This window comes from Nanorana parkeri, unplaced genomic scaffold, assembly GCF_000935625.1.
Source record: "Nanorana parkeri isolate BGI_ZX_2015 unplaced genomic scaffold, ASM93562v1 scaffold2286, whole genome shotgun sequence".
NCBI classification, from domain to species: Eukaryota; Metazoa; Chordata; class Amphibia; order Anura; family Dicroglossidae; genus Nanorana; species Nanorana parkeri.
Genome location: NW_017308554.1, coordinates 101,728 through 112,441, shown reverse-complemented (window position 1 = coordinate 112,441; position 10,714 = coordinate 101,728). Strand labels below are relative to the sequence as shown.

The 10,714-nt window shown below is 46.0% G+C and overlaps 1 protein-coding gene across 1 annotated transcript in view; it reads left to right on the top strand.

Moving 5' to 3' along the window:
• Positions 1 to 10,714, top strand: part of LOC108801299 (phosphatidylinositol 5-phosphate 4-kinase type-2 beta-like) — a 151,175-nt gene that overhangs the window by 65,336 nt on the left and 75,125 nt on the right. The gene's annotated exons all lie outside the window — the stretch shown is intronic.

Genomic DNA, 10,714 nt, shown 5'->3' with positions numbered 1-10,714 from the left:
ATATAGATATAGATATATATATAGATATAGTATATACAGTACTGTGCAAAAGTTTTAGGCAGGTTTTTAAAAAAATGCTATAAAGTAAGAAAGCTTTCAAAAATATATGTTATTATTTGATTTTAGCAATTTCCGAAATGCAAAGTGAGTAAACAGAAGAAAAATCTTAATCAAACTTATATTTGGTGTGACTGCCCTTTGGCTTCAAACCAGCATCAATTCTTACACTTGCACAAAGTCAGGGATTTTGTAGGATTAGAGTCACGTGTATGATTAACCAATTATATCAAGCAGGTGATAATGATCATCAATTTCATATGTAGGTTGCAACATGGTCAGTAACTGAAACAGAAATAGCTGTGTATGAGGCTTAAAACTGGGTGAAGAATAGCCAAACTCTGCTACTAATTTGAGGTTGTGGAAGACCGTTTCATGTCACAGGTCATACAAAATGGCAAGACTAAGCACAGCAACAAGAAACAGGGTAGTTATACTGTATCAGCAAGGTCTCTCCCAGGCAAAGATTTCAAAGCAGAATGGGGTTTCAAGATGTGCTGTTAAAGCTCTTTTGAAGAAGCACAAAGAAACGTGCATTGTTGAGGACTGTAGACGCAGTGGTCTGCCAAAGAAACTTAATGCAGAGGATGAAAGACACATCATGCTTACTTCCCTTTGACATCGGGAGATGTCCATCAATGCTGTACGCACCAAACTGGCAGAAACAAGTGGGACCCAGGTACACCCATCTACTTTCCAGAGAAGTCTGGCCAGAAGTGATCTTCATGAAAGAATTATGGCCAAAAAGCCCTACCACCGACATGGAAACAGGGCTAAGCGACTCAACTATGCACGAACACATAGGAACTGGGGTGCAGAAAAATGGCAGCAGGTGCTCTGGACTGATGAGTCAAAATGTGAAATAATTGGCTGTAGCAGGAGGCAGTTGGTTCACCGAAGGGCTGGAGAGCAGTACAATATCGAGAGTGTGCAGCCAACTGTGAAGCATAGTAGAGGTTTCTTGCAAGCCTGGGGCTGCATTTCTGCAAATGGATTTGGAGATTTGGTCAGGATCAATGGTGTCCTCAATGCTGAGAAATAGAAACAGATACCTATCCATCATTCCATACCTTCAGGGAGGCGTGTGATTGGCTCCAAACTTATTCTGCAGCAGGACAACGACCCCAAACATACAGCTAATGTCATTAAGAACTATCTTCAGTACGAAGAAGAACCAGGAGTCCTGGAAGTGATGGTTTCACCCCCACAGAGCCCTAATCTCAACATCATTGAGTCTGTCTGGGATTACATGGAGACAGAAGGATTTGAGGCAGCCTACATCAACAGAAGATCTGTGGTTAGTTCTCCAAGATGTTTGGAACAACCTACCTGCCGAGTTCCTTCACAAACTGTGTGCAGGTGTACCTAGAAGAATTGATGCTGTTTTGAAGACAAAGGGCGGTCACGCCAAATGTTGATTTGATTTTGATTTCGATTTCTCTTCTGTTCATTTACTTTCCATTTTGATAATTGATCAAAATAAGCTATTAACACTTGAAAAATAAGCTATTAACAATGGTATGTTACCGTTGATCTTGAAAAAAGAGCAGTGGCACTTGAAAAATTGCTCTGACAGTGATGTATCTCTAACACTGAAATAAACAATGATTGAAGCCTTGCGCCCAAGAAATAAAGTCCTATTTCACCCTGCAAAGTAAAAATATATAAATTTAGCAAGTGCCCAATCAAGCCTAAGGAGCTGCAATTACTAAAAATAAATACAAAACAAAATATACTCAAATTATATACAAAGTATAATATAATGTTAAAAGTGGTAGACCCAAATACCCAGACATAAAATTCCTGCATAAATAGCATAACGTGAGCAGTCCAATCCAGGCAATCCAATGGGAGAAGATTGGGGGCTCCAAATACTAACAACTAGGAAAAGGTAAAGAGGAAAAACACTGCAAAAGAGTTCATATAGTGCAGTAAGTTCAAATATAATTTTTTTAAAGAGACAAACGATAACATTGAAATACTTAGTCTCCACCCACAATGACGTTAATAGTAACGTCATTGTGGATGGAGACTAAGAATTGCAATTTTATCGTATATTTCCCATCTTTCAGTCCTATTCCAGGACCTATCGATATTTGCATAGGCACAAGAATGAGTTTCGGGGACGACTTCCCCTTTGTCAGCCTTCCCATGGGACTACCTCTGGAATTAAAATAATAGGTCCTGGAATAGGACTGAAAGATGGGAAATATTGTTTCCACTAAACCACTAATATCTTGGTTCAGAGGAAAAACTGTGTAAATGCATATATACTGTATACATTCAACTCTTTGAAAAATAAAAAAAATCAATGTAAAAATGATACATATGAAAAAATAATTACAAATGAGAATACAATTATCAATAAAGTATCAATAAAATAATATATATATATCTCTAACATAATTAATTGAAATTCAAATGATCTCATGCACATCCAGTTCCTTGTCCAACTGGAAAATCCAGAATGTTTCCTAAAGGCACATTTTTTTTTAATATATATCTTTCACGTTCTGATTAACAAGCAGGAATACACTGTATGGCAAACAGAGTTAGTTTACTGTAATCGTTGTTGTGACATGAGGCAAAATAATGGGAGAAGCTGTATTTGGATAAACCTTTCTCTACTTGTCTATGATCGCCAAAGTGATCCCCTTCGTCCTGCCAACATAGCAGGGGCCACACAGGCAGCTAAGACAATGGACAACATATGGGGTAAAAGACTCCATTGCCCGAGGGCGTGGCTTGGACATGGCGGCACGAAGACGCAAATTTGAGGAGCTCTGCACCCTTTAGGCCTATGCAGTGGTTTCAGTGACTTTAACTTACCCTCTCCCTGCATGTTGAAGGACCGTGATACCCTGCGGACATCTGGTGAGGGCAGACAACCCGATCTTTTCCACATTTTCTCTGCTCGGGCTCAGCGCGTAGCTTCCATGCCGCCTGCAGCATGGGGCCTACTAATACCACCACTTCAGACCCTGTTCCAACACATGCTACGGAAGACAGGCGCCAGCGCCCCTAGACCAGTCGTTGCTCACACTGAGCCTGCCACCTTCTCCGATCCCAACCCCGATGCTTCCATGTGGGGACATTTCCCCTGAACTGCCACCCTACCTTTCACAGCCGGATGCCCCTGAACGGTCGGTCAGCGACTGCCACTCCATCCTGCCGCATCTCTCCACTAAACAGGACCTTGACTCCATGGCTGGCAAAATAGTCCAAGCCCTGCGCCAGGAGGTGCAGAAAATCAGGAATCGAGTTGCCTCGGTGGAAGGTGGAGTCGAGGTAGTAGAGACGGTTGCCTCCTCCCTTGGACCTCGTGGCCACCCTGGAATCCTCCACTACCAGACTACACCAACAGATGGTGGCTAACTACATTCAGCTGGACGACAGTGAGAATCACAGCCGGCAGAATAATCTTCGCCTCAAAGGTATCCCTGAAGCCACTACAGGCCCTGACCTTCAGTCCACGGTCCTGGCTATTCTAAATCATTACCTGGGCAAGCCACCCGGAGAGGCTTTGGAACTGAACCGGGTTCATCGAGTGCAGGGACTTCGGGCCCATCCGCTAATGCTACACGTGATGTTCTTTGCCGCGTCCATTTTTTCTCTGTCAAAGAGGGAATATTGCGGCGGGCTTGGGCCATGGGGCCCATGGAGTTCGATGGCGCCCAGGTGATGGTGATGCTAGATCTATCTCGCCATACCCTAGCAGAGGTGACTCCATCTTCACGCTCCATACCCCTGATCAGCTGCCTGCTCTGTTCGAATTCCTGGACGTGGAAGCCGTTCCCATTTCTTCCTGTTGATAAAAGACTGATATACTACCCCAACAGCAGACCCAACAAGCGCTCTCAAAACGAAAGAAAGAAAGGCCTCAACCCCCTTCAATAAGGAAAGGCAAAAAAAAAATGGGTTATCAAGCGAGGCAAAAATAATGATTAATTGAGCTAAAATATAATTTTATTACACAGAGTAGGATCAAAAACATGATCCATATGTAGGTAGGAAAAACACAGTTACAAAAAAGCACAAATCTACTGATTACCACATGTATGATTAACACAGAGGACTAACACATAACGATGTGATAGACAATTGCCTAATAAGAAACCACCTAAAGCCCTTATTGAAAATAGAACTATGCACAATAAACACATGTCTAAGATAGCATATACTTGCTAAACATAGGTATTCAGATATAGATGAAAGCACATATGTCCAGGGCAAAGAGTAATGGGTAGTTATCCCAACGAGTTTCGCTCTTTCAAGCTTCGTCAGGGGATCTTTTGGCAACCTTGTAATATAAAGTATCAATCAATAGGTTATACATCTTTCATTAAATATCTATACATGAATTATTGAAAAAAAGTACAATTACAAGTATACATATATGGATACATATATACTTGAGAACAAGGGCAGACTCAGCAAAATGGAAAAGTCCAGCAGACTCAAGTGGGTACACCTCTCTCACCCGGGGACCATAGAGGAATGGACATCTAGGGAACCAACGCAACGCACAGGTACTTCATCAGATGCCGCTCATCATTTGCACGGTGTGTGCATATCCATCACACGGCCTCTATGGAGTTTCAAGCCATATCATCAATTTCAGCATGACTAAATCTACTTAAATAGAGGGTAACCGATAAAGGTATAAAGATAAAATAGCCTCACATTAAAACCATTAACGGGAGCCCTTGTTCTCAATCGATGCCTATCCTCTGAGTCGGCGACAGTTGCTTCTATGCATTTTATTTACAAGTGAATTGTTTTGTTGATTCTAGTAAGTATATATGTCCTAGGTGTCATTGTTGACTCGGACCTCCCCTTTCTTCCCCACATCCAATCACTATCCAAATCCTGCCGCCTTCACCTTTGCAACATCTCCAAAATACGCTCTTTCCTCACCAATGAAACCGCTAAATTACTCATCCACTCACTTGTTATATCTCGCCTTGACTATTGCAATTCCCTCCTGATTGTCCTTCCACTACACAGGCTATCCCCCCTTCAGTCTATCATGAATGCAGCTGCTAGACTCATTCACCTAACCAACTGTTCAGTATCTGCAACTTCCCTCTGCCAATCCCTGCACTGGCTTCCAGTAGCCTAAAGGATCAAATTCAAAATATTAACAGTCACTTACAAAGCCATCCACAACTCTGCCCCCGGCTATATCTCAAACCTTGTCTCAAAGTATCACCCTAACCATCCCCTCCGCTCTTCAAATTACCTTCTGCTTTCCAGCTCCCTCGTCAACTCCTCCTATGCTCGCCTCCAAGAAAACAGATTACACACTAATGGGAGCTCCCCTCGGAAAGTCCCAAAGGGAAACAGATTTGGGGGTCATTGTAGACCACAGGCTGAATAATAGCTCGCAGTGTCAGGCTGCGTTAAACAAAGCAAGTAGAGTCCTTTCCTGTATTAAGAGGGGATTGTTTTGCAAGGACAAGTCCGTAATTGTGCCACTTTATAGATCACTGATTCAGCCTCATCTGGAGTATGCGGTCCAGTTTTGGGCACCAGTGAACAGAGGGGATGTCCTTGAACTGGAAAGAGTCCAGAGGAGGGCAACCAAACTCATAAAGGGGATGGAGGACCTGAGTTATGAGAACAGGCTACTAAAATTAAACATGTTCTCCTTGGAAGTAAGGAGATTGAGGGGGGGACATGATTTTCATGTATAAAATGTTTACCGGGGATAGTAACATTAGCAGCAAACTTTTTACAATGAACTTGATGACAAGGACGAGAGGCCACCACTTAAAATTTGTGGAGAAAAAATTTCAGCACAAGGGGCGAAGGGGTTTCTTTTCAGTCAGATCGGTCAAGGTCTGGAATTCGCTGCCACATGCTGTGATTTCGGCTGAGAGTGTGGAATCATTCAAGAGGTGATTGGACGATTTCCTCAGGGACCGTAATATACAGGGGTACAAGTACTCTTAAAATCGAGAACACACAGTCCCCACCCTTGGCAGCAGAGAGTACCCGTAGGTCTATCATAGTACATCCCCGATCTCCAAATCTAAGGGCGTCAGCATTTTGGTCTCCAAATCTGTCACGTGGTAGGCTTAAACAGGAGCTCCATTGGCTCAGTTTGACTGATACCTGGCGCTTCCTCAACCCTGATCAGCGTGACTACATTTTCTTCTATTTTAGACTGGACTACTTCTTTGTTCAGCAAAAGGACCTGCCTGCCCTGGTTTCGGCCACTATTGACATCATACTCACCGCAGATTACGCTCCTATCTATGTTTCACTGAACCTGGCAGGTGCCCGGTCCAAATGCTCCTCTTGGAGACTCAATGAATCTCTACTTCAGGACCGCGAGCTTCGATCGGTTCTCGAACAAGAACTCCGCTCCTTTCTTTGCTACTAACACCTCTCCGTGTCTCTCGCCGTTTACGGTATTGCCAGCCCACAAATGTGTTGTGCGGGGACTGCTTATTCTCCAGGGGGCAAGACTTAAACGCTCCCGTACTCAGGAGAATGCGCGCCTCTTTACGCAACTGCGTCATCTTGAAACGCTGCATAAGAGGTCCCTTGCGCGACAGACATACCAAGAGTTCCTGCGAGTCAGAGAGGGCCTCAATGCTTTACTTTCTACCTAACTTAAGAGGCGCCTGCTGCGAGGCAGGCGGTCTATGTATGAATTTTCTAACAAGCCGAGCCGACTTCTAGCACAGGTATTGCGATGCCAAAGATCCCGACAGTTTATATCCACTATCGTCTCCTCTACGGGGACTAAACTTTGCACCTCGCAGGCCATAGCCGGGGAGTTCCTCCAGTTCTTTCGGGAATTGTGGCCTCTAAGATGCGACCTTACCTCACGCGCTCGAGGATGCCAGTTCTTTGTGGTGAGGCTCAGCGAGCCTTGGAGGCCCCCATCACGGTGGAGGAACTGGACATAGCCTTGCAGTAGGCATGCACTGGGAAAGCCCCGGGACCGGATGGTTACACTCTGGCCTATTATAAGGCCTACTCTATGATACTCGTCCCACAATTTTTAAAGGCCCTCAATGCTATACTGATGGGCGTGGCCATACCAGAAGACTTCCTCCGCTCTCATATCAACCTTATCCCGAAGCCAGACAAGGATCCCTTGCAATGTGGGAGTTATCGCCAGATCGCACTCCTCGATGTCGATCTTAAACTATTTTCTAATATCTTGGCCAATCACATGCTACCTCACTTACCTGAGCCCGTACATTTTGACCAGGTGGGCTTTATCCCTGCGAGGGAGGCCAGAGACAGTATCATCAGAGCCCGGAACATAGTCCAAAGTGCCCGCTCACGGGGGGGCCCCCTGATGGTCCTGTCAACGGATGCAGAGAAGGTCTTTGAATGGGTTCACTGGCCCTTTATGCATGCTGTCCTGGATTATATAGGCTTGGGCCCCAACATGCAGAGTTGGATAGCCGCACTATACTCAGGTCCTACTGCTGCTGTGAATGTCAACGAAGCTAGCTCTAGCTATATCGCACTGACTAATGGTACTAGACAGGGCTGCCCTCTATCCCCCATAATTTTCGTCCTCACCCTGGAACCCCTTCCGTGTACCGTCCGGGCCAGTCCAGATATTACAGTCTTCACCAAATGCTCGGGGGAACACAAAGTGGTAGCCTTTGCAGACGACCTCCTCTTCTTACTCCCTGACCCCTCGAAGTCTCTTCCGCATCTGCTCCACGTCTTTGAACCAATATGGTCTATACTCCAATTTTAAGGTCAACCTTTCTAAATCAGCTGCACTAGCCATTACTCTGCCTACGATGACTGTTTCCTTACTTAAGACACGTTTCCAGTTCCAATGGGCCACGACCCACATTAAATACCTTGGGACAATGCTTACGCCAGACCTTACTCAATCTAACTATGCCCCTCTACTTCTTCACATTAGTCAGGAGCTGTCCCGCTGGCATGGACTGTACCTGACGTGGTTCGGCAGATGTAACTCGATCAAGATGACCATTCTCCCGAAATTGCTATTTCTTTTGCAAGCCCTGCCTATCCATCTACCATCAGCATTTTTATCAAACTCAGACGCCTGCCCCCCCAGAATTGGAAGCAGGGTCCTCTCGCTGCCTAAAAGACACGGAGGGGTAGGCATCCCCGACATCTCCCTGTACTAACGACGATCCACCTCGCTAGAGTGGTGGACTGGACGAGTAGCCGAGACTGCAAACAATGGGTGAACATAGAATTAGAGGACCACAAAGTACCCATCGAGGGACTGCCGTGGATTACAGCTCATCCTTGGCTTCTCACCCTACTATCGGAGCTACCCTGCGGATTGCCAGAGAGACATTTAGGACTACGTCTGTCTCTCTATTCCCCTCCCCCATGACCCCTGTGCTGGGGGATCCGGACTTTGGCCCTGGCATGGATGACACCCACCTACGAGGGCTTTACTTAGCTAACAAGTTTTAACCTTTTGGACCTCTATGACGATGGTCTGTGGCTCCCCAGGAGCTTCTTTGGGGCGTATTTGCCGCGCGTATCCATTGGGATACAGCCAGGTAGCCCTCGGAAACGCGCTTTTGTTGCATGTTTTTTTTACCACGAATCGCTGTAAAAACGCGCGACAAATGCGCATATTCGATACGCCTAGGTGTGAACCCAGTCTAAGACCTAGGGACCCCCAGAGAAGCTGATGAAGCAGAGACCTGCTTCACCAGCTTCTCTCCGGTTTCTGTACCAGAGAGTGACAGAGGAATGCAGGCAGTGATGTAATAGACATCACTGCCTGCATTCAGAAGAGGAGAGGAGATCAAACGGAGCTCACACCGGGCACAACGGAGCTCAGGATCGGCGGCGGAGGGGAGCGCACGCATATTACAAGCGATCGGGCGTCTCTACAGAGGCCCGAACGCTTGTATGTAAACAGCCATCGCTGGCTGTTTACATTCAAAGCCGATTTCCCGCTTGTGCCCGCCACCTAGCGGCAGGCATGAGCGGGACGGGATGGGACGTCTAAAGACGCCCACCCACATTCAAGAAGCCGCTGTCCGGCCGTTGTAATTAAACGGCCGGACACCAGGTGGTTAAAGGAGCTGTGATTTTAACATCACTTAAAGCAGCGGTTCTCAACCTGTGTTATGGAAATTCACTTGGTTCAACGCACAAATCCATGTCGCATTAAGCTGCGCCAAACACAAAGAATTTCCCCCGTTGTACTACGCTCCTTTATGCAAGGACTGGAAGTTTTTCCCTTCTATAGATTCATGTAGAGTCAGGGAGACAGATGTTGCTTGTTCGTTAATCCCATGCTAAGAGACCTGAACGCAGGTGTGTTTATTGTTTATACCTGCCCAACAGGAAGTGATGTCAGACAGGAAGGGTTGTCAGACAGGAAGGGGTGTCTCAAAGTATGACAAAACATTACAATACACTAAAAACACATCCTAATAAAATTTCCACAACACCTGTGGGTCGCGACCCCCTCGGGGGTCGAATCACAATTTGCCAGGGGTCACCCGGGAGTCTCCCACTATTAGATAGCGGCTCCTGGCCTACCGGGAAAGAAACACCTTCTCCCGGAAAGTGTAAAGCAGAGTAAACCTTTCCCTGCGATCATTTTTTTTTTCCTGACATCGGGGCCACCGTAAGTCAGAAAAAAAAACCACCATAGGAATGCATAGCTAGATTCCTATTGGCTATTTCACTTTGCAATAGCCAATAGCAAACTAGATATTGAACCCGCCCTCTGCTGCTGCCAATCAGCAGAGGGAGACATGCAGTTCTCCATCAGGTCATCTTCTAGTGATTGACAGCAGCAGAGGGCGGGTGCAATAGCTAGTTTGCTATTGCAAAGTGAAATAGCCAATATGAATCTAGCTGTGCATTACTATGGTGTTTTTTTTTTATTATTCTGACGGCGTACGCCAGTGGTTCTCAACCTGTGGGTCGCTGTGTGATTTCTGCTGTGCTAGGTGAGAGTCCTCCTCAGCACTCTCCCAGCGCAGCAGTGTCAGTTCTCCCGCCACGCCGCCAGATGTCGCTGAAATTTTACCGTTGGGGGTCACCACAACTTGGCAAATGTTACCAAGGGGTCCCGGCCCTAGAAAGGTTCAGAACCACTGACTTAAAGGGTAACAATACAAATTAAAAAAAAGTCATACCAGACCCTTAAGGTAGGAATATTTAGGATGGACCCCATGTAAAAAAAAAAAAAGAAAACATGTGTAGGGTTCCCCCTCAAAATCATACCAGACCCTTAAGTTCTGGTATTAATTTTAGGAGGGATCCCATGTAAAAAACAAAACAAAAAGTGTGTGGGGTTCCCCCTTAAAGTCATGCCAGGTTCCCAAAATGGGGTGAAAAACGTGGGGTCTCCCCTAAAATTCCATACCAGACCATTGATTCAAGCATAGGCTTGGCAGGGCCAGAAAGGGGGGAGAAAAGCAAGCGCCCTCCCCCTCCCAATGTCGCCCCTGGAAAAGCATCGTGCCGATGGGGGCCTCTTCCCCACTAGCCCTGGGGAGTTGGTTGTGGGGGTGTGGGCAGGGGGCTTATTCACATCAGGGTACCCCTTTAATTAAGGGGCACCCAGATGCGGCCCCCCTCCCTTGTGAATGAGTAAGGGGTAATAGAAATAATAATGAAAAAAAACCCCAATGACCGCCGTCCTGTTCACTCGTGACGAACACCC